The sequence below is a fragment of the Equus caballus genome, chromosome 16 (genome assembly GCF_041296265.1).
Source record: "Equus caballus isolate H_3958 breed thoroughbred chromosome 16, TB-T2T, whole genome shotgun sequence".
NCBI lineage: Eukaryota > Metazoa > Chordata > Mammalia > Perissodactyla > Equidae > Equus > Equus caballus.
This window is the reverse complement of record NC_091699.1, coordinates 39,182,575-39,205,628: the sequence shown is the minus strand read 5'-3', so window position 1 is coordinate 39,205,628 and position 23,054 is coordinate 39,182,575. Positions and strand designations below refer to the sequence as shown.

At 37.5% G+C, this 23,054-nt stretch overlaps 1 protein-coding gene across 4 annotated transcripts in view; it reads right to left on the bottom strand.

Annotated features, from left to right (window-relative positions):
• FHIT (fragile histidine triad diadenosine triphosphatase) overlaps window positions 1-23,054 on the bottom strand; it is a 1,347,126-nt gene that overhangs the window by 1,156,598 nt on the left and 167,474 nt on the right. For all 4 annotated transcript variants that reach the window (XM_014731565.3, XM_023621204.2, XM_070238724.1 and 1 more), the window contains one exon: window positions 11,773-11,817. The gene's annotated coding sequence lies outside the window, so the exon portion shown is untranslated. The remainder of the gene's footprint in view (window positions 1-11,772; window positions 11,818-23,054) is intronic.

Here is a 23,054-nt window from a genome sequence, read left to right as displayed (position 1 = left end):
ACATTATTAAGAAAGACATATACCTTGTCTGACAGAACATCTAATCACCACAAATCACCAACACTAGAACACAGAATTAACATAATCCAAGTCAAAAACAGGAGAATGAGACATTTTGGGTAGCCTTTTCATAGTCAGCGTGGGCACTAATACCATTTAAGAAATAATGAAAAGAGTCTGAAGATCTCTTTTCTATTTTAGGGGGAACTCTATGACAAGGTGATATCTAGACTCACCTTAAGAGTCATTAGTAAAAAAAATTAACACTGACAATCTTCTATACTGTAAGAAACTTCATCTACCTAAGTGGCATCTTGAAACTATTAAGAGATGGTAATTAACATCGAGTCCCAACGTTCCAAGAATAATCATGGCACTTGAAGCACGGTCTGTATCTCTAGGCATATCTTCTGTTATTACAAAAAATGTCTACACTGTTAATATACTTGATGACTGGCAGAAACTGAATGTCTGTGTCCCCCTAAAATTCACATGTTGAGATCCTAACCTCAAATGTAATGATATTAGGAGGTGGGGCCTTTGGGCCCATATGATTATATGATTAGGTCATATATTGGAATTAGTGTCCTTATAAAAGAGATCTGGAGAGCTCCCTCACCCCCCACGTGAAGACACAGTGAGAAGACGGTCCTCTGTTAACTAGGAAGCAGCTTCCTACTAGACAACAAATCTGCCAGCATCTGAATCTTGGATTTCCTTGCATCCAAAAGTGTGAGAAAAAAATTTCTGTTGTTTATGCCACCCCCACCCAGTCTATGGTATTTTTGTCATAGCAGCCCAAATGGACTACGACAATGACAAAGCATTCTTACACTTGATGACAAAGGAAATGGTAAAGAAATAAACAAACTACTGAATTTACTGGATTTGGAGTGCCCTTAAATTTGCAACAAACTGCAAACATTTAATTTAACTGATCCGATATTGGTCCATATTTCCCACTCAGGCTATTATTAGGCCCCATAATAATCATAATAGCTAATATTATTAAGCTCTTATATAGTCCTGTATGTGCATTCAATCATTTGTTTGATTCAACAATCCTATGCAATAAGTATTATTATCATCCCATTTCACAGATGAAGAAACTAAAGTTTAGTGAGGTTAAGTATCATGCACAGCCACTCAACATCTGGGTTTACCTGCTTCTTGCTCAATCTGGACCACACAACCAGGGAAGGTCGTTCTTGATATTTTGTTCTGACTAATGGCCAAGGAAGACACTGTAAACGCCTGCACAATAACTTACCCTAAGACTACAAGCTTACCTTTGATACTGTCAGTCCAATACTGCTAATATTGTAAGACACATATCTAAGTTCCTTCTGATATTTCTTTATCACCAGTTTAATTGTATACAGAATAAATTAATTGGTTCTATGATTTATTTGAATATTTCTCATTTTAGCAAAATTATATAGAGAGAAGTAGATAATATAGGAAGTTGACAGTTCTACATTTTACAGAAAGTAAAAGTATAAAAATAGAATCTATATAATTCCATTGAACTCTCAGTATATGTAGGATTAATGGCATAATGATACATTACTGGGAAGAGAAAATAATTTTAATTCACATTCTCTAATATGAAGAATTTCTGTTTTCTTTAAGTGATCTTCTAATGCTTCCTTTCTCTCTACAAGGTAGAAATCTTGAAGTAATAGGCAATGAGCAATGACATGCACTGGCTTATTTAATAGTTCTTAGATTTAGATTATAGGAAGTTTCTTGTATTAGCTTAAAGAATTTTCCAAATCATTTACAAATATGGTTACAAAATCGTAGAAAACTGATCTTGAAGAGGTTTCTATTTGTGACAATTTATAAAATATTTCATCATGAAAACTAGGTGCAAAAGACAAGAATTCCAAGGATTTACCACTTACAGTATCAAAGAGTTTACCTTTTATTTTTATCCTATTCATGTTGCATGGAAATTGATCTGAAATGTCTTTTTAGGCAGACATTTGCTCTCATATTTAAACTGTTCTTAATGAATCCAGATCACGAATATGAACGTCAATTATTGAAACCCTCAGGACATATTAAGGGGGTTAAAACTAATCATCAATACACCAAATGACCCTACGCTATTATGTATCTTCATTCTTCTGATGTTTACAAACTTTATAATAGTGGTCTTCCTACTGGGGTTCACAGAATCAGATATTTTTAAAAGAATCAATTTCTAGATTCTCAACTTTTTTCCCAAAATTGATGTGTCTGAGAATGCACATGTAGTCGAGGAGTCGTGGGGATGACAATTTCGCTTTAAGGATCTTGCCTTTTCATTTGCAAGCCATCGTGAAAGAATACATTGCTCCTGAGAAAAAGTCCCATGAGAACAAAGCAAAAAAGGAATCAACAAGAAATATCAAGAATGGAGGTGTCTTATTTCTCCCAGGGGCAGACATTACAAGTCTACTCACCATACCTGGCAATCCATTTTAGACTGAGAATTCAAAAGTGAAAAGACAAGTCGTTTGGAGGCCCATGAGAAAGTTTATTTGAATGCAAAAATTCAACCTGAAAGAAACTAAACCTGACCTAGCTGATTGATTCAGCAAATAAGTTTTTCAAAATAGGTTGTATGGTAGATATTTTCCATAAACTTGAGCTAAATCTGCAGCTCCGAAGTTTTGATGAAATTTATTTAATGCATGTGATAAGATAAAGCATTCTGCCCCCCAAAAAACTATATCTGCAGAGATGGACTGAACTTTGGAATATTTCTATTTTCCCAACTCTCAGTATATCAAGTTCAACATGGTGCCTCTAAGAGAAAGAGCAACAAGCATAATTAGTGGGTATTCGAGAAGCGTTGGTAAGCCTTTGGTGTACTTCCCAGAAACAGAAAAAGAGAAGGTCTCAAGTGACTGATTAACAAATCCTTTTGCAAGTCAGGTTTTCCTTTCAACAAAATTAAAGGAGAACTAATTGAGTTGTCAGAGGATGAATCAGGAAAAATAATGATGAGAAATCACTGTGATTTTTGGCATACAACTGGTAAGGAGTTTTAAAAATTCAATAACATAAAAATCTCTCCAATCCATCTACTTATTCATTTGAAGAAAAACTTCTCATTGTTTATATCTAGAAAAATGAAAAATTGTAATTGTGCTAAATCCTATCTTGTTCCCGAAATAAATACTTTACTTGATACAAAAACTACTTTTAAAAAAACAACTTGTCCATCTTATTAATAAAGTTCTAAAAAACTTAATTTTTATGTTTAATAATTATTTATCAATGTTGTTATATATTTGTGATTTTGATCAATCTGCGCTAATGATAATACTAATAAAAATTCAACCCAGATCAAATTTCATAACTTAGAGGATTATGGATTCAGGAAACTTCTTATTTTATGGTTCTGAGACTATAAGATGATCAATAAACCTTTTAAGCATTTTACATTGATAAAATTCTGTGAGGTAAGTAAATGAAAATATGAATTAAAAGAGAAAAGGAAATGGTGTACAATTTTCAACCAATAAAGAACTTGTTTTTATATTTTTAAATAGACTATGGTGAGAATCTAATCATTATAGTATTAGGATTCTATATGAATATACTTAAAAAATGATTTAACCATTTAATTTTAAAATCTCAATATTTACAATGTGCCAGAAATTATGTTCTTTCCATTTCTGTAAGGATGAAAAATTTGAAGCCTATAGTTTTTCCCAAAGTCTCAAGTTTAGAGAGCAAAGAAACTGAGCTTTTTGCTTTGTTTCTCCTGCCTTATTATTTCTGGAATTAGAGGTGTGTTTTCCTGCCCCACTTTCAGATTTGCCCTTTGACCCACCATCCCCTTAAAAATCGGGTTTCTGAACAGCTGAGGCCTCCAAATCACTGAATGATTAACCGTCCATGCAAATGTGATACTAATTATTTGCTTTACCGTAAGACTCATTACAAGGTTCTTTCAAATAACAATCTCCTCTAGTGCTTCTAAAATATGGCTCTATAATTGTAAAAATTCATCAAAGCTTTCTATTTGCACTCTTTAGGTCTAAAATACAAATGTGTTGCTTGATTCTGTAGCAGATTTTCAGGAATAATCCCTTTTTTAAAAAACTGTCTCCACAAATATGTTATTGAGTTCAGCATGGCAAAAAAAGAAAACAGAAAAGAAAAGAGAAAGAAAGAAGAGGAGGCGATAAAATAGTATGATATCAGAGGAGAAGATGGGCAACTTCAAGCAGCAAGTCCTTTTCAAATATGGCACAGCTGAATTTTATCACTAATTCACAATAAATACGATTAAAACAAATAATTTTTCATTTGAGAACATCTATTGTTTAATATAGTTCTTGTTCCAACACCAGCCTGATTTCTTTCACGGTTTTCTCTCTGAGATAAGAAATGCCTCATGAAAAAAGGGGAAAAAAGTTTTTCTTAAGGTCTAACGATCTTTATAAGCCCCTTGACCTCTCTATGGAACTTCATTTTCTTATCGGTAAAATGAGAAGGTTGCTCTAAACCAATGATTTGAGGAGGGGCAGGAAAGGGGGCAAGGAGGGCAGACGAGAAGGCCATGTCCCAAGGGATGAATTTCTTCATAGAATACCCACACTCAGCATGACCTTCCACATTCTGACTCAAGCTGCCTCGCTACCGCCGCACCCCTACCTTCACTGAGAACCTCTGCTGTGGGCATTTCTGTTCTTTCCCTCAAAGCGGACAAAAGGTTGGAAACACAAGTACAATTTTCAAGGTCGCTTCCAGCTATGAGATTCCATGATTCTTTAGCTATGACTAGAAAACTTACTGATATTCATTTATTTCCCTTCTCTCATGTCCTTTGTTTCTGGCAAGCATCGCTACTTACTCCTTGATTCCTAGAAGAGGATGAGGTGTGTGTCTTGGGGGGTGTGAAATAAAAGATGTAGGTAGGGATATATCTATGAGGCTCAAGAGCTACATTAATCTGTAGTTCTATGCTTTTGCGGCTTCACAATTCTCCCAGCTTAAAAGGAAATTATGGGGAATTTTAAAAGACCCTCTTTTCTCTCATCTTAAAGCCTGTTAAAGGATATTTGTGAAAAGGAGGTACAAAAGATGAAGTTGCCAGATAAGGTACTTTTTCTAAATCAAAGGAGCTCGCAGACAAAATAGGGCCTGAATTGGTGGTCAGCTGTCAGGGTGAAATTTAATTTAGCAGTAACAATAGACAAAGGATGTCAGACTAAAGTGCTTGATCAAGAATCTGAAAAATTTTCAATAAGACGGCCTTGATGTCAGTTAAAGCAGACAACCCCAGGTGGAGAAAGACTATGCTGGAAATAGGAAAACATCCTGCAGACTCGAGGGAAAAAGTTCCTTTTTATCCCTCCAACTCATCTTTCTCTACGTAACTTTCTCTATGTAACTAGAGAATGATGAGTTAACTTTCAAGAGGTTTTCCAGCCATAACGAGGGGCTCGTGGAGATGTTTGTGTCCCTGAATCTAGTGACTTCTTGTCATGGCTCTGAAGCCCAGAGTCACTCCTATTTAGGAAATCTTCTATATCCTTTTAGATTACGCTTGATCTCTTTTCATCTAATTAATCACATCTCAGGAACCAAGAAGTAATTACATTAAGAACTTGGAGGCATGCCGTCAGGAATGTCACTATGGCTTTCTGTTTCTTTGCTTTAAAACAAACCAGCACTCTGGAACTTGGTTCAGATTAACACTTTTGTGCTTTCAGTTGGATACAGTGCAATGGTTCTACTCTTCATTGTTAGAAAAGAAAGCAGGTGAAGGACATAAAAGAATGTGGTTCAATCTCTCTCTCCCCAGCCTCCCCCCCAACAACTTTGTATTCTACTTTAGGTCTCTGGTAACATAGTTACTGTTGGCAAACGTTTACTTGTTTCCTTGAGGGTCAATTGGGATGAAAAGCAGATAAAGAAGCCAGAACTTTTGATACCGACCCTGATATCAGTTTCCCCACATTAAACCCAGCATATACGGGGTTAAAACCAAAACATTCATTCCCTGCTTACTCTCTGGCTTCCTGGCTCCAGAATCCACTATCCTCCATGGAAACAGACACCGTCAAGGACAAGCACCTGGACCATCCCCTCCCGCAAAGAGATATGGGCTGGTGGGAAAGCTGCTGACCAGAAAGGTCACAGGCTTCCTCCTCTCTGTAAGTGTCTCAAGGCCAAAGACAGGCTGGTGGGAAAGCTCCGCCGAGCAAGGCCGTATGCTCCTCCTCCTCTACCTAAAACCCCAAATAAAAACCCTTCCTTTTAGCTTTTCGGGGAGTTTGGGATTTGAGCGTTAGCTGCCCTCTCTCCTTGCTCAGCGCTGTGCAAAAATAAAATTCCTACTTTCTTCCACCACACCCGGTGTCAGAGATTGGCTTGCTGCGCGACGGGTGAGCGAACTCACTTCAGGTTCGGTAACACTTTCCAAGGACTGGCACTGGTCAAAGCATGGAGAAACAATACAAATCTTCAAAAGGACTTTCTTTTTTTCCTTTTTAAAAACTTTCGTCTATCTAGTAAGGGTTGAAGACTATTTGCTAACTTGTTCAAAGACATAACTTTTCTGAGATTGCTCCTTCACTTGTCTGCTCTCATAGGCCTCTGTGAACATCTATGCCATGTGTACAGGCCTCTTTCAAACAGAAGGAAGCAGGTCCAAAGAGGATGTGCTCTCATAAAAGCTGTAAATACATTTAAAGAAATTCTCTGAAAGCTCATAAGACACCTGATTTCCTGGGCAAGGCCTCTAATCACATTAACCATAATTTAAGTAAGAAGCAAGTGGGTAGAATAAAGACAGAGGGATGAGAAGTGGAGGAAAAGGGAAGGTGATGAATGATTAATGGAAATCTGGTGATTAATGGAACATAAGTTTTAAAAACTAATAAAGAGTTTATCCCCAGGGTGGAAAACAGGAAACAACAAAAATAAGTACCAAATTTCCAAAACAGTAAAACAAGAAAGTGGAACAAAGAAACACAGTAGGACAAAGAAATGTTCGTTTCAGTATAAGCCTTGTTGAAAAGATGCAGGGGATTTGGGAACTTATCATTTAGGAACTATTTGCTTAAACAAAAATAAATTTATGCTGCCTAATTTCCTAAAAGTTACTTACTGATAATGGGCCATTTATGGATAAGAGCCTGCAGCTATCCAGGTCTAAGGAAACCACTTTGTGTCTGTTCAACAATTCTTTCTGTGAGAAATCTGATTTAGAGCAGCAGAGTGCACAAGAACCCTCAGCTGCATGGCTCTATCACTAATAAAATGAGCACCTGTCTTTTCAGAGCAGCCATTGAGCGTAAACTTGGCTCCCTAGAGGAGTCCTCTATGTGTGAATTCTCTGTGTGTGTGCAAACTAAAGGCAAATTCATATGAGGCACACAGGCAATTTATAAACACGATCTGTTTAAAAGTCTGCACACTGATAGGAATACAGAAACAAATCACAAATCGGTATAGACACCCAGACTTTTCCCACAAAAGCCGACCTGTACACATGAAAGGGTAAAATATCACAAAAACAACGCTATTGCAAAACAAGCAAATGACAACACTGCAAAATAATAATGTGTGTGTGCTTTAATTATTTTGGATGTTAGTTGAAAGGAAAACAAGTTTAATTAGAATATGAGCTGATAAAAACAGTTATGGAAGTTCTTAAGGGGATTTCTGGACACATTCAAGAATCATGAAGGCTGATAACACAAATTTTGAAAAAATTAGACCTTATTTCCTATGATAGTTTTGTTTTTTTCTTTTCTATGAATTAGGTGTATCACTTGTACAACTTGCATGCTCATCAGCTATGATTAGGGACATAGCAGGATGTGCATTAGACTCTCTGAAGACAGGGTCCAGGAGTCATTCAATTTTGTCACTTTGGTATCTAATATGCTCCAGAGACGTCAAGGAAATGAACAAAAGAATGAATGAATGAACAAATGATTCGCTGAAATAACATTGTGAAGAATTTCATAATGGGGGGGTATTATCTTCAATAAAGACATTGATTTAATCTATAATATCTCTCAGAATAATCAGCAGATATTGAAAAGGAACACCTGCCTCATGCAGAAGTGGCAGAAAAAAAAGAATTGTCACAAAATATTGGGAAAGATGGTAACAAAGCACATTTCGAAGTTGGGCAGTCTACCAAAAAGGAAAAAAGATATGAGAGGAACCAATAACAACAGCTCTACTGAAATTCAACAATAGGACTTGAGCTCTAAGACAAATTAATAACAGTAATAAAAGTAACAGCAATTCTTTACTGAACATTTACTATGAACCAGGCAGTATATATGCATTATCTAATTTAATCTTCAAAACAATCATTTAGGGAAATACTTTTATCATTTCATGTTACAGACTGTAAAACTGAGGCTGAGAGAGAGTAAGTAATTTTTCCAAATTCGTCCAGCTAGGAAGTGATGGAGCCAGGACTTAAATATGTATTTGTCTGCCTAACTCCAGAAGAGGCCCTAATCAATAAGGCACTAGGATATACATGACTAATCATGGAAAAAGAAAGTTTGGGGATTTTTTCAATTTAGAAAATATGCAGGAGAATTGTAGAACTTTTATTTGTGAGCAAATGGCAAAGCAACTTGCTGTTAAGGAATTTAAATGTCTTGCACATTTACCACTCACGTTAGTTTGAAGGAGAGATAAATATCCCATTTTTATTTTCTCTAAATAGTTATTTAATTCTGGTTTTCCTAAGTTTAGCCACAGAGGGGATTTAACTGTGAAACAAATCTCTCCCAAGGCCCATGAAATTGTTGGTCAGTCAGATATCCACAAAGAATAGTCCATCAACATGATATGTCATTCTAGCAATGAAAGTTCAAAGCAAATTTTTAAGGCTACTGAGAAAAGGTAAAATGGAATCTTTCCAATATTCTTCCCTTTGCTCCCAAACCAAATTAGCAAAAACTAAAAATAAATTATAAATCACAGAGTGTTTTTTGGGGGGGAGGGGGTCCTTCTCTCAGGCATGGGTCTAATATGTGTTCTCGTTTAAATCTGTTATAACTAGTTCCATTGTCCCCGAGGTCCCACATTCTCTTTCAGTGTGTCTATCTTCAGTAAAACACAAATAGTTCAGCTTGATTGCACAGCTGATAAACCTTAAAGATAATAAACTAGACAGAGTAGCACTGAGATTCTAAATTAGACAGACCAGCAGTCATCCTCACAGTAATGGAATAAATAAAGCATGAACAATTAAATTAAATGACAATTTCTGATTTGAAGTTTGGTTTCTCCGCTTTTACATAGTAGAAAAATTAGGCTGTACTGGTCTTCCTTAGGAAAAATCTTCCTTAAAAGGGCTCTGTGTACTTATTTTTTTAATCTATAAAATACCTGATATATCAGCTACAATGTACCCACATCTACCTCATAATTAACTATACGCATGTATTGTCTGTATATTTTTTGTAACGTTATATATTCGAGATTAGTTAAACAGTTGACACTGGTTATAAAGAACTTTTCCTTATCAGTTGGATTTAAAACTATTTTGGCAAGTCCCCAATATAAAATGGTTCAGTTCTGTTATTTTCTTTTTTATTCCTTCAAATCTTATAAGGTACTATTCTATGTCTGGTAGGGGCATGCAAGAGGTGGGAGGGAGGAAAGCAAGAGCAAGCCAACAGTACATTTTAAAAATAAGACCAATGAATAAGTATATTTTGAGTCTCTTCAATATATTGACTAGAAGTCTAATAGATTACTGTATGTGGGAACAGAAATTGCTGTTATAGCAACATCTAATGAGATTTCAAAAATTTAGTGCCTTGTAGGTTCTTTCACACTCATACTCTGCGTAGTATGATGCTATGCAACACATTTAACTCTCTTTATACCTTGGTGTTTTAATGCAAAAGGAGACTCTTTTCTCCATGGCTTTAAAAATTCTCCAGGAGCTGGCTCCCATGTACCTCTTTCACATTCCTGCTCAGAACTCTCAGAGAAAAGCTGTCATTTCTGGTTCTGTTCAAGTCAGACTACCTCGTCTCCAGGCATAAGAGTAAAAGGAATGTCTAAGATAACATCTTCATTTATTCATATGATTTTCATCTTGGACAGTATTAGAAAAGCCAATCATAAATTAGGAAAACACTGGGATAACAAGACATATCTTATTAAATGAAATTTATGATGCAAACACAATAGAGGAGATAGTGCTGCAGACGAGGGTTATATTTTGTCATCTACAGTGTCTTTGCACATGACCTACACAGAGCAAGTTGTAAATCTGTTTCTGAGGAGGAAAAAGGAGTGACAGGGCTAAACTCCAAAGGACTCATTTTTATAAAAATATATAATACTAAGCATTTTTATATGGAATTCGACCCTATTCTCTCTAAAAGAAAACCTAATCAAAGAATAGAGATGCAAACTCTAAATTCTAACTTTATTCCACTCAACACTAGAAAACTGCTACACTTAGGTTTTCAAAGAGGCACAGCTAAGACTTCTACGAAGCTTTAAATTCTCTGGTGAGGCTGTTTTATTTCTGGAAGGAAGAGCTTCCATCTGGCTTTTCTTTTTCTTTTTAAGGAAAAAAAGTATATATAATTATAGGTTTATGGTTACATGTGTAGAACAAACTATATAAAGAAAGAAAAACAGATCGTCAAGAAGCTAGTTATCACTAAATATATAAAGCTGGAATATTCTAACAATGCCAACTGAATAGATATTGTAACAAAACTGTAATTTAAATCAAGCTATCAAAATATTTCAAAAGAATAAATTTTACGATTTTTAAAATTTATCTTTAAAATGAAATATGATCATTGCTACTAATAATATGCCACAAAATAAATATACTAGACATCGCTTCTGTTAATAACCAGTACAATTTCTTGGGAAACAGTCTTTACAGAGCAACTTAGATTAATGTACAAGAGACAGCTTTTCTTCTTTGAGCCCTAACCATACTGTATGCCATTGTTTTCAAGACAGTGTTTATAAAAGCTGTAAAGATTATAACGTTTTAAACATCACCTTGCCTATATTTAGCAATTGTCAATACAAAATAGCCCTTCTTCACCTTCTCTCTGCTTCTCAGTTAGACATTATTTTTCCATCTCTATACAGCTTAACCATCTTAAATAAGAAAATAAGCAACATAATCTTACGCGCAAAACCTGAAAACATTTCCTTTAGAGTGTACTATGACCTGTTAGACATCTGAAGATCAAGACAGGGATAAGGATTTATTAGGCGAAACCACACAGGACTTATATATCATGAGCTGTAGGACAGAGCTTATTAAATGATTTCACTGGTTGCATAACCGAAGGTAAAAGGGGAAACATTTCACTGACTGTGGTCAAATATGATTGTTGCCGCAGTAGATTAAAGGCCCCAGAAGAACCTTTAGTCAGGTCAGTGACCAAATGTCACTCCATATGATTTTGTTCTTCACGGGCATCTCCACAGTGCTGGATGTGTGAAGATCTAGCATGAATCCAGGTATGAATTTTGGTTTGCTTTCCTCTTTTGACAGATAAGCACTTTTGATGTGAAAACTGCATCTTCTTTATCAACAAGGCTCTAACAAACAGACTTCTGAAGAATTTAGATTTATAGATCAGGCATAGAAATACAGCAAGTATCCTCAATGTTAAATCAAATATGAAATAATCCAGGAAGTAGATACTGAATTTATCATCCATACGTTAGCTCTCCTACTTGCCATCCACCAAGGGATATAGAAAAGTAGAAAATGTAAGTTAAGCTCAAATTACTCACGTGTGCTTGTTAATATATCTGGTAACTATCTTCAGTGGGAAAAGGCTGCAATAAAAAGAATAAGATGTGATGATTATAGGTAGCTTCTATTTCCATAGTTCCAGCCCCTAGGTTTTATTTTCCAAATAGCCAAGGGTTGCAGCTCTCAAAAGGATTACCCTTTCCAAACTCAGGAAATAACAATGGAAAAAATAATTGTTAAATAAATGAAAGAATACATTGATATTTACCATATTATATGTTATTTAAATTTTATATGTTATGCACATAAAATTTTATTGATACATACTCCTAAAAGTTAAAATCTTGGTTACCTCTGGGTGATAAAATCAGAAGTCATTTTTATTTTTACTTTTATACTTTTATGCACTTTCTGTTATTCTGCGACAACCATGGAATGATTTTAAATTCAGGAGGAAGAAAGGGATATTCTCCCACCACCACACCTACATCAACAAGAAGAATAAGGAAGAAGAGAAAACAGAAGTATGATAAAAGAGCCTGCTTCATACTCTGCATCTGCCATTTTTCTCTTCCTGTTATCTCTGCTTTCCTCAGCAGAAGCCTTGAGTGTTTCCAGGGAATGGGTCTGAGTCTCACCTCTAGCACTAAGCAGCGTGCCTGATTCCCTCCAAGACTTGGTTTTCCCTTCTATAGAATGAAAGTAATCGTAGAACTTATGTCCGAAGAAATCCAGGAAGATAATGCAAGTAAATCTCTTAGCACAGGGCCTGGCTCAAAGAGAGGACCCAACAACGTTAGCTGCACTTTTTTTTCACCCTTCCCTGATCTGGGAAATTTTAAGACTTATAAAATACTTTATAACTTACAGTATGCTTTAACAAACAGTAGGTAATTTGATCTATAAACTGAAAGTAAAAGGTAGAACTGGAATTCAAGACTTGTCCTCCCCACACCCACGTCTGATAACCAAATACCTCTTTTGAGTCGGACTGACCCAGTGGTGTGCTGGGGCCACCACTAGGCTTACAAGAGCCCATTGTTAAATTTCAGGAATTTTACAAGCTAGTTTGCAGCCAACTCTGGTGGTCTAGTTGTTAAGATTCAGCAATCTCATTGAATCGCACCACCCGTCTGTCAGTTGTCATACTGCAGCAGCTGTGTGTTGCTGTGATGCTGAAAGGTATGCCATCAGTATTTCTAACACCAGCAGGGTCACCCACGCTGGACAGGTTTCAGTGGAACTTCCAGACTAAGACAGACTAGGAAGAAGGACCCGGCCACCCACTTTGAAAAAATTGGCCATGAAAACCCTATGAATAGCAGTGGAGCATTGTCTGATATAGCATCAGAAGGTGAGAGAATGGCTCAAAAAGACTGGGCAGGGTTCCTCTCTGCTGTACACAGCATCACTCAGAGACAGAATTGACTCAATGGCACTAATAACAACAAAGTTGTTAAACACAGACATTATTTTAAATAAGGTTATATAATTATGTAAATTATAATATAAAACTTACAATTAAAATATTCATAAAAGGTAATAAAAATACAAAGTTCACCTCTTCCTAATTCTTTTACTATGATCCATACTCTTAAGGTTATTTGCATTTATTGTATTTGTATGCTGGAAATGCGGTATAGTGGAGTGCTACTGTGCATCTCTTCCCAATTCCACTTTCAGTAAAGTCACATTGGTACTCTCAAATCAGCCAAATTGGCAAATGCTACAAATCAAGGCTCGATATTGTTTTGTCGCTTTGAGCGTGATGGAGAATACGTAGATTAAACTTAAAGTGTGCCATGTCTGTAACTGTTATATTCTGAGTGGAACAAAAAAAGTAATGATATATTCTCCAGTATTTAAAACTATTAGACAATATTTATGACAGAATTGCACTTGTTCATCAGTTGCACACATAGCCTGGCTATGGATATTAAGAGTTTGACAAAATCAGCAAAAGTGCTGTATGGGAATCTATTGGCCATCTGGAGTTTACAATAAAGAGTAGTGATTATTTTATTATTATTTATCAATTATAGGCTACACATCCTTTATTAACAATAAAAATTACAATAAACACACACATTTTTTTTCCTGGAGAACCAGTGGTTAAACACTTACCAGCACACATGCAACCGACCATTGTTTTAAACTACGAGGCACCTAAAGCTCTTGGCAGAGCCCTGGGCTCATCTTCAGAGGAGTAAAGTTGGGTTGTAAAATGTTTTAAAATCAGCTGAGTCTACCCAATTGTATTACTATATTTAAATACAGTACACTGAGGATTCCCCTCCTGCATGATGATGAAGTAAGCATATAACAAGTTCCACCATTATTATGGAAAATTTACTGGATAGAAACACAAATTAGGGCACATCAAGATAGCTTTCCACAATTCATGAAAACACTGGGGATACAAAAATAAGTAAAATATGCCCCTCCCTGCCTCCAAGGCAGTGGAGCAGGGAGGACAACCACATCACCCTATAACAAAAGGGGAGGGGCACTGGTAGGTATAAGGAGCTATGAGGAGACTGGGAGAGAGCCAGGAGTTCAGATGTAGACCAGGATAATGCACTAATGTCATTTGCCTCATATCAAACAAGAGAAAGGAGGGAAGTCCCAGGGAGAAGGAGAAATCTGGGCAGTATGTCCTAATAATTAGGAGAAAAGATTCTATATTCAGACAGCGTGGGCTGAAACCCAGGCTCCCTTACTTACTAACTATGTGAACTTGGCAAGTTTCCTGGCCTCTCTAAGCCTCTGTTTCCTTATCTGCAAAAGGATGACAGTACCTCCTGGCTCAGAGCATTGTAGTGAGTGAGGATCAAATGGGACAACATATGTAAAGTGCTTGGCACAGTGCCTGGTACACAAAAGTGGACAACAAATGTTACCTACTACTGTGATTGTTGTTATCAGCCTTGAGTGTTTAAAAGGTTGTCTTTAGGTGGTGGTGTTGTAGGGAGAGTGCAGGAATTTGGTAGAGGGCATTCCAACTAGAGGAAAGAGAATGAGCAAAAACCAGGACATGCTGAGGGCCAGTTAGTAGTACCGAGGTACCAGAACATTTGTGCAGGCCCAGGCCAGGCACAGCCACAGCAGAAAAGGCTGGAAGACCAGCCTGGGGCTTTGTCAGAAGAGTTCAAATACACACCCACTCCTCATCCTCTTCTGAGGAAAACAAAACAAAGTTAAATTTTTAAGATGATCTTATCCTTTTTCTCCTGACAGATACTGTAAATTGTGCCTTTGATATATTTGTGAAGAGCCTATAAGGAAATGACAAATCAGGCAATATTACATATATTCATCAGTATCTTAATTGTTGTTAAATACTAACAACACCTAAAAGTTGATCTGCACCAAGATTTACCACTCTGACAAAAATCCACCTGGAAAAGACTACATGATAATTAAGAAGAACAACCACAGATTTGTGGCAATGCAAGGCATATGAACAAGATTTAAACTCCTCCCTAAGGAATAACTGGGTGATGTTTATTCTGTAGATGAACAATGTGATTATAACAATGGAAAAGATTGATGAGATTTTTTTTTTACTGTGGGAGCTTGATTTAGCCAACTATCCCAGATAATAGAAGGATGCAGAACTGAGTAGTCCAGCACCACTGAAAATTCTTTGTGAAGGGTAACTAGCACACATCTTCAGTGACCTGGAAAAACAGACTGCAAGTCAAGTGGGCACATTAGGCAGCTACAAACTGACATAGAAGCAACCAGAATAGAAGGAAAAAAATTCTAAATTAACCACAACTGAATTCAACCAAATTAGGGGGAAAAGAGACAAGGAGAATCATATTCTTATCACAGATAAGGGAATAAATGGCTCCCTTTTGTAGTCTTTTGGGCCTGGGGGTGTTATTTGGGTCTAACAGGTAATTTTTAATAATCGCTCTTGGCCAGGAAATGAAGAACCAATCTGGCCCACATCAGTAAACACACAAACTAGAAGCAAGGCAAGATGCAAGGCAGGACTAGTCTTTTAGAGTCTTCATGCTTAAAGTATAAGGAGATATCACCTAGGACACCATATTAGAAACACAAAATCTGGGGCCGGCCCAGCGGCCCAGCAGTTAAGTTTGCACATTCCGCTTCTCGGCGGCCCAGGGTTCGCCGGTTTGGATCCCGGGTGCGGACATGGCACCACTTGGCAAAAGCCATGCTGTGGTAGGCGTCCCACATATAAAGTAGAGGAAGATGGGCACGGATGTTAGCTCAGGACCAGTCTTCCTCAAAAAAAAGAAACAAACAAAATCTTGGGCCCCCACCCCAGATTTCCTGAAGCAGAATCCGCATTTTTAACAAGATCCACAGAAATCCAGGCGATTGTTTTGCATATTAAAGTGTAAGAAGCACCAATCTAGAGAGCTAGGCGTTCATTCATTCAATAAATAAACTTTCAAAATCTGTACTGTTCAATATGATAGGTAGCCACTAACCACATGTGGCTATTTAAATTTCAATTAATTTTAATTAAAACAAATTAAAATTCAGGGTTTATTGCACTAACCACATTTTAAGTGCCCAATTAACACATATGGCTAGTTGTCTACCGTGTACCTTTGCGTCATCACAGAAACTTCTATTGGATAAAGCTGATTTAGGGACTTGGCACATATCACTGAAGAAAGAAGATGAAGACCCCTGTACTCATGAAGCTTAGATTATGGCAACAGGGAGGCAGATAATAAACAATAAACAAAATAAGTGACTAAATTAAAGGGTGGGTTGGGCAGTTTGATGCTAAAGACAAAAATTAAAAATAGAGCAGCCTCAAAGGGATCAGGAAGATGGAAGGGCAGTCGGAATTTTAAAAATCGTGGGTTTAGTGGGCTTCATTGAAAAGGTTACCTTAAAGGAGAGGTGGGCTGTATGCCAGCAGGGAGCATATTCCAGACAAAGGGGAAAGCCTGGGCAAAGGCCTTATGACAGGCATGTTTGAGGAATAGCAAGGGAGCCCACGCGGCTGGAGGAGAGTGAGAGACGAGGCTGAGTAAAAGGGTAGAAGCGCAGAGGAGGAAGGATCCTGGGTAAGGAGAAGGGCCTCCTTGTCCATTGAAAAAGGACTTGAGCTTTTACTTGGAGTAAATCGAGACCCCTTGCAAGGTTGTGAGCAGAGGAGTGACTTTCTTCGACACCATCTCAATGTTACTCTAGTTCAACAGAAAAGAACTATAAGCAAAAGTTGTTTGTTTTAATTCAAGGTCATATTCAGGTCTAGAAAGACACTATCTGCACTGGCAAAATGACTTTGTTTACAAGTTTTGGTAACCACCAGAAGCTTGTTAATGATACACAAACAGAAGTCATTAAATTTATCACTGTGAAATTCAGACAGCTTTTCAGAGTCTCCATTAACATGCAGTCACAAGGCCTTACAAGTTACCACCCAGAATCTGGAGCCACACTTGTTATAAACACTTTTAGCAAATCCTGAGGCAAGCAAATCAGAGTGGCCCAACTGCCGGAAAGGTGGAACTCCGCCTAAGTGTCTCGTCCTCCAAACTTGTTGATTCCTTTGTTACTAATCTGCATATATTTCTTAAACACATAGAAATCTGTTAAATAGCCCTAAACATTTTTTTTAACCTAACTCCATCCCAGATAAAAGCCCAAGTTTTTGAAATCAAGGTATAGAGTTTTGTTTAAATTGGTTTTTCCAGAGTTCTCAGAAACAAGGACATATTCTACCCACAGTTTAGAATGTTGCTCTCCTGTAAGTAATCCAATTACAGTTCTAAAAACTACAGGTCACTGCAGCCTGTCCACAAAATGTCATCATCAGCCTAAGGGCCTATGTTTACTACACGAAAGTTATATTGAAGAGGCAGTCCTAAGATGACTGAGAGCCATCACCTGGAATTTATTCTCTGGGGATCACCACTGTAGGGGAGGAAGACCCTTCCTCTCCATTACCTGGGTTCATCTGGCCAGAGAACGAATTAAATTCACCTGAGACAGAATAGCAGGAGGAAATTAAATAAAGCTTTATGAGGACCATGGCCCGGGGCCTTTCTTCCCAAAGGAAGAAAGGGCACCGAAGAAGTGGGGCACACACAGTGGTTATATACCCCCAAACGGGGTGTTTCACATGTGATTGAAATGTCCCTCCCACAATAGTCACAAGATTGCCCGTCACCACAGCGCTTGACGGACACAGCAGATAGTGGTCTGCTATCTCGGAGGGCGTGGCAGGAAGCAAGTCTATTGTCTTGAGCTGGGTGGTCACAGGTGAGCGCAGCAATCAGTTCCTAGCCTAAGGAAAGATGCTTAATCCTTAAAGAAATGCCAATGTTGGGAGGGGGAGGGAAGTCAGTTACAGGAGGTTACCAGACAAGCACAATAAACAAATGCAGATTTAAGTCCTTGCCTTTGATATTGATTAAGAGTTTCTAGAGACAAGGTCATCTCCCCTTCTTCCTGGTAGAGAGGGAGATATCTTTACAGATGGAGAGTTCCTTTACAATGTAAATGTCTCTTACAAAGGGTAAGAAAATTCTACTTCTCAGTTGCTTTCCTGTCTGCAAAGTAACGAGCCTCAAATAATCATCATGCCAAAGAGACATATCTTGGGGTGGCCAATTCCAGTCCCCACACCACCAACCATGATGCAGCCAGAATTCTGGAAGAAAAATAGAGTAAAGTGACCTTCAGTAAATTAAGTCAAATGAACAATAAATCAAGGCATGCCAGGTCATTGGGAGCTAACTGCTCAGATGCTCATGGCAAGTGAGTGAATCAAGGAGCATCATTTTTATGCATCTGGGCATAACATTTTTAAGCTACAAAACCTAAGAGGAGATCTCTAGCAACCAAATTACTACCAATTTGAGTGAGGGAAGTCCAAAACTGTAGCTGCTTTATTATTTCATCAATTTATTCATTAAATAAGTATATATTAAGGACCTCCTATAGGCAAGGACTGTGCTAACTGCTGAAAACACAGAAGTTCATATGCTACAGTAGCTTGTCCATGTGAAGGTTACAGTTTCAATTTTAATCTTCTGATAGTTCTCTCTTGGAGTCAGGAACCTTCTAACATTAGGATTGCTGAAGAGGTCTTCTGTGGATGGTAAGGATTCAGAGACCACTTTAGAGCAATAGGAACAGGAGACATACTAGCAGGTGAATCTTCACAGGTATACACATACCATAACGTGTATATTCTCCACCTTGAGCCCAGAGCACCTAAGAGTCTCTTTGGCTTCCCTCATCCACCCGCAGGTGTCAGCCCAAAGATTTGAAGCTCCCCTCTCATCTCACCCCCTTTCTGGTACAGCAAAACCAGAAAGAGCAGAGAAAAACCATTAGCTCTATCAAAAGCTCTAATCTAGGTCTGCAACTAATTAGCTGTTAATTTCAGGATAAATTATTTAACCTAGCTGAGTTTCAGTTTCCTCATGTGGAAATTGAAGAGATTAGACTAAATTACTCCTAAGAGTTTAAAATTCCTTGAAGGACACAGAATTAACTAACATCTTTCTATCTTCTTTCTCAGTATTATCCAAGAAGAGGTCACGGTCAGACAGTGGTGATTTGATATTTCCCCAGTAAAAACTAAATTTGAAGGTAGGTTCTTCTTTTGCTCCACCTTATTCCTCCACCTCACTCCTTTGGCTCCTAGGTAATGTTAAACATGCGTGTTCCAACAGATAAAACCCCTCCAGGTCTTCAGTGTGACTTTTAATCTCACTGCTATGGAAAGGCAAATCAAACGAAACAGTCAGAGACAATGCTCAAAATTTTTGCATCTAAGTTTTGTAACTAAATGTTCCTATCATGGTAGAGGGACTACACAAAGGCACTTTAAAGTTCCTCTTGTGATTCAAGGGCTAGGTAACAATTGGCCTGAAGTAAACTTAGCTTTCTGCCTTGACTAGGCTGGTTTGTGCAACAGTCTTTCCTTTCTAAAAACAACAATAGTGGTTTCCATCTGTTGTCTTATGGAGATAAGTATTAAATTATTAGCAATTACAAAGAAAAGGAAAAAAGTTTTATTTTTTAATTTTTTTGAATTTATATTTCATCAAAACTACAAAAGCATTATGTTGGGGAAGTTTGAGAAGTTTATTAGGTCAATCTAGGCTCTAATATACTCAGATTATTGATTCAAACTTGTAAGCGCAATAAAATCACACGGGTCATGGAGGCGGGACGAGCTGAAAGTGAGAACACAGATCAACTATCTGAGGCTTGGGGGTTTTCTTACTAGCTTGCCATTATAAAACCATTTTCGTGGTCCCACCTCAAAAATCAGCCTCCCTTTTTTATATACAAAACTTTGGCCACCCTGAAAAGTGCTATGAGACTGGGGTGGTTACAACTTGGCTGTGGCATCTAAGCGCTTAGGTTCCAGTCCAAGATCCACCCAGGGAATGTTGTTTGGCCTGGCTGTGCCTTTCTTGGTTTCCTTATCTGTAAAGCAGGAAAAATAAGAGTGTTTCCCAAAACCTGGTGCATACAGCACTGGGATATAACAGATGATACTAGATTTTATGAGTGGCTTTCTTTTTATTTTAATAATTACGTGTTTAATTCAAAGCATATTAAAAATATATATAACTAGAACATCAAACTAATTGCTTAGAACAAATCTAAGTTAAGGGAAAGAGAAAGTGGGGTCCAAATAGTCCAAGTTGATGAGAGAAAGTAAACTTCACAGAAAAAGTCTAGTTAATAAATGTAAAGAAATAACAAATGCAGAAAATCATGATTTTTGTATCATGAAATGAAATAATTGACTTAGTAACAATCACCAATAGAAGAAATGACTGTCTGAAAAATTAATGGAGAATTTTACAATGGAATGGTCAGGCTGTCACCTGCCAAACCCACTAATGAATCTTAGCATCACTAACAGTGGTCCCAAACTGCAGGTGCCTCCTGATGAATGCAGTAGGAAGCACCGAGCACCATCTATGAAGCCTTCTCCCCAAGATCACTTACACTAAGTCAAATCTAGAGATAACTTCCAGTATAAGAAGCAAGAGGCATGGAGGAACAAGTTAGATAACACCACAGAAAAACAAAATTTGGGACCTTCTATAGGACACGGGACGCTGTTTCTGTAACAAGTCTAAGGCTGGAATGGAGGCAGGATTTCTCTAGATTAGTAGACTTAAGGGACATTTGTCATGTAATGTACAGACCTTGTTTGAACTTGACAAAAAAAAAAGAAGAAAAACAGTAAATGACATTTTCAAGTCAGTTGGGGAAGTGTGGCTGTGAAGAGGGATTAGAGAATACCAAATAATCAATTTATTTTGCTAGATGTGATAGTGGCATTGTGGTTAAGTACAAAAGTGTCCATATTTTTCAGAGCTACATTCTGAAGTACATCAGAGTAAAGGGAAGGGAGGTTTGGGAATGGTTTTAAAATACTTCAGAAGAAAGCAAGCAAGAGAGATAAAGAAAGAGGGGGCGGAAAGAAAAATAAAAGGGAATAGATGAAGAAAATGTAGCAAAAATCTTCATAATTATTGACTCTAGGCACAGGACTGGCTACATGATTTGCAGGGCTCAGTGCAAAGTAAAAATGCAGAGCCTCTTATTCATAAATGATTAAGAATTTTGAAACAGTGGCAGTAGAGTTTTAAACCAAATGTGGGGTCCTAATAAGCCATGAGTGCCGTACAACTACACAGGCTGCATGTCCATGAAGCTTGCCTTATCTATGCTCTGGGTATATGGAAATTCTTTGTACGATTCTCTCTACTTTTGTGTACTTAAAATTTTTTCATAATAATTTTAAAAGGATTCGCTTAAAAAATTAAGAAGTAAAGATATGAGAACATGACAAAAATCATAAAGGCGATAGATATGGGGCTACAATTTCTAAAACAGAAGTTATGAAAAGCATTTAGAGTGGTACCTAGCACGGATCAAATGCTCAGTTTCACTCCTACTAACACTGCTATTTTACAAAACCTACACTTGTAGCTAGTAAGAAACACCAGAATTTCCAAGATTTTAGGCAGAGGTTTCTTTAGACACTTGGTGAAGCCCTTACTGGGAAATCTACCTATATAGGGAAACCAATCAAGTCCTAAACTTAATTCTTACAGTTGTTCTTACTACATTTTGCTCCCTGTCCCCTAGGCCTCTCCAAAATTTTATTGTGAGCGAGTTCTGACTGTGGGCTACTGCAGCACTCGAAAGAGTTACATTACCAAATTGAAGATGCTTCTGAAAGCCAGGCTCTCCTTCAGCAGCCAAGCAGCATTCCTTACGGTAGAGAGGAAGGAGTAACAGAGTGAAGTAAGTTCCCGTGGGTTGCAGTCTTTACGAATAATACTTCAGGTTTTTCAGGATGGAAAAGCCATTTGCAAAATTCAAAGGAGTATACTGGAACCTCACTCTCCCCTTTGTCCCTTTAATTTGGACAAATTAAGCCCTTTTTTGATGGCAGTATTTCATCTAGATTTTTATGAAGAATCAGTGCAAGAAGGTCTTAAAAGCACGATGTTATGGGAAAGCTAATTTCTTGCTTTGGATTAAAACTGTCTCAAAAGAAATAAAATGTAAAAGTTAGATTATTGTGCATGGCCTAAAACGTTCGCTGAATCACAATAAAAACATTCATTGCTTCACAAAACTCAGGCACAACAATTTTACCAGCATCTACCATAACCCTTTACCTAAATCGAGTTTCACAGAACCAGAGAATTTCTTAGCCTTTTTTCTTGTTTAAATGTTGGATTGGAAGTACTCCTGAGAATCAGTAGGGTCAGCGAAAATCTTATTTTGCACAAAGAGCAATTTAGGAAAAATGTATAAGTTTATGGACCAATTTATTTGTCCACCCCAAATGACAATAGTTTTATTGAACCCCATAGGGAAAAGGACCATCTACTTTGTTAAAAAGCACATCACTGAGAAAATGGCCACCACTTTTTTTGACACCATAATATTAATATCTTGGCATGTTTGAGATGAAGCAACACAGATACAGTTTTCGAATTGTTAATCTTTAAGTAGATTAAGGGATATACACAGAATTAAGAAGACTACACGTGGCCCAAGGGCCAGGGGTAGTAGAGATGTGTTGGTACTTGTTGCATCTATTAAATATTTATATGTGAATATGGGTATCTGTTGTCAGATGGACTGTTTCACAATAGTCATCCCTATTCAGCCATCTTCCCCCAAATCTGATGGCAACAATACACTAGGAGCTACTTACACTTTATTCCTCCTAGAGCGAAAGCCTTTGCTTCTCCAGAGAGCCCATAATCAGCTGTGGCCTGGCCCAGACGGGTGACCCAGCAGGGAGGGAGCACACACATGAATCAGT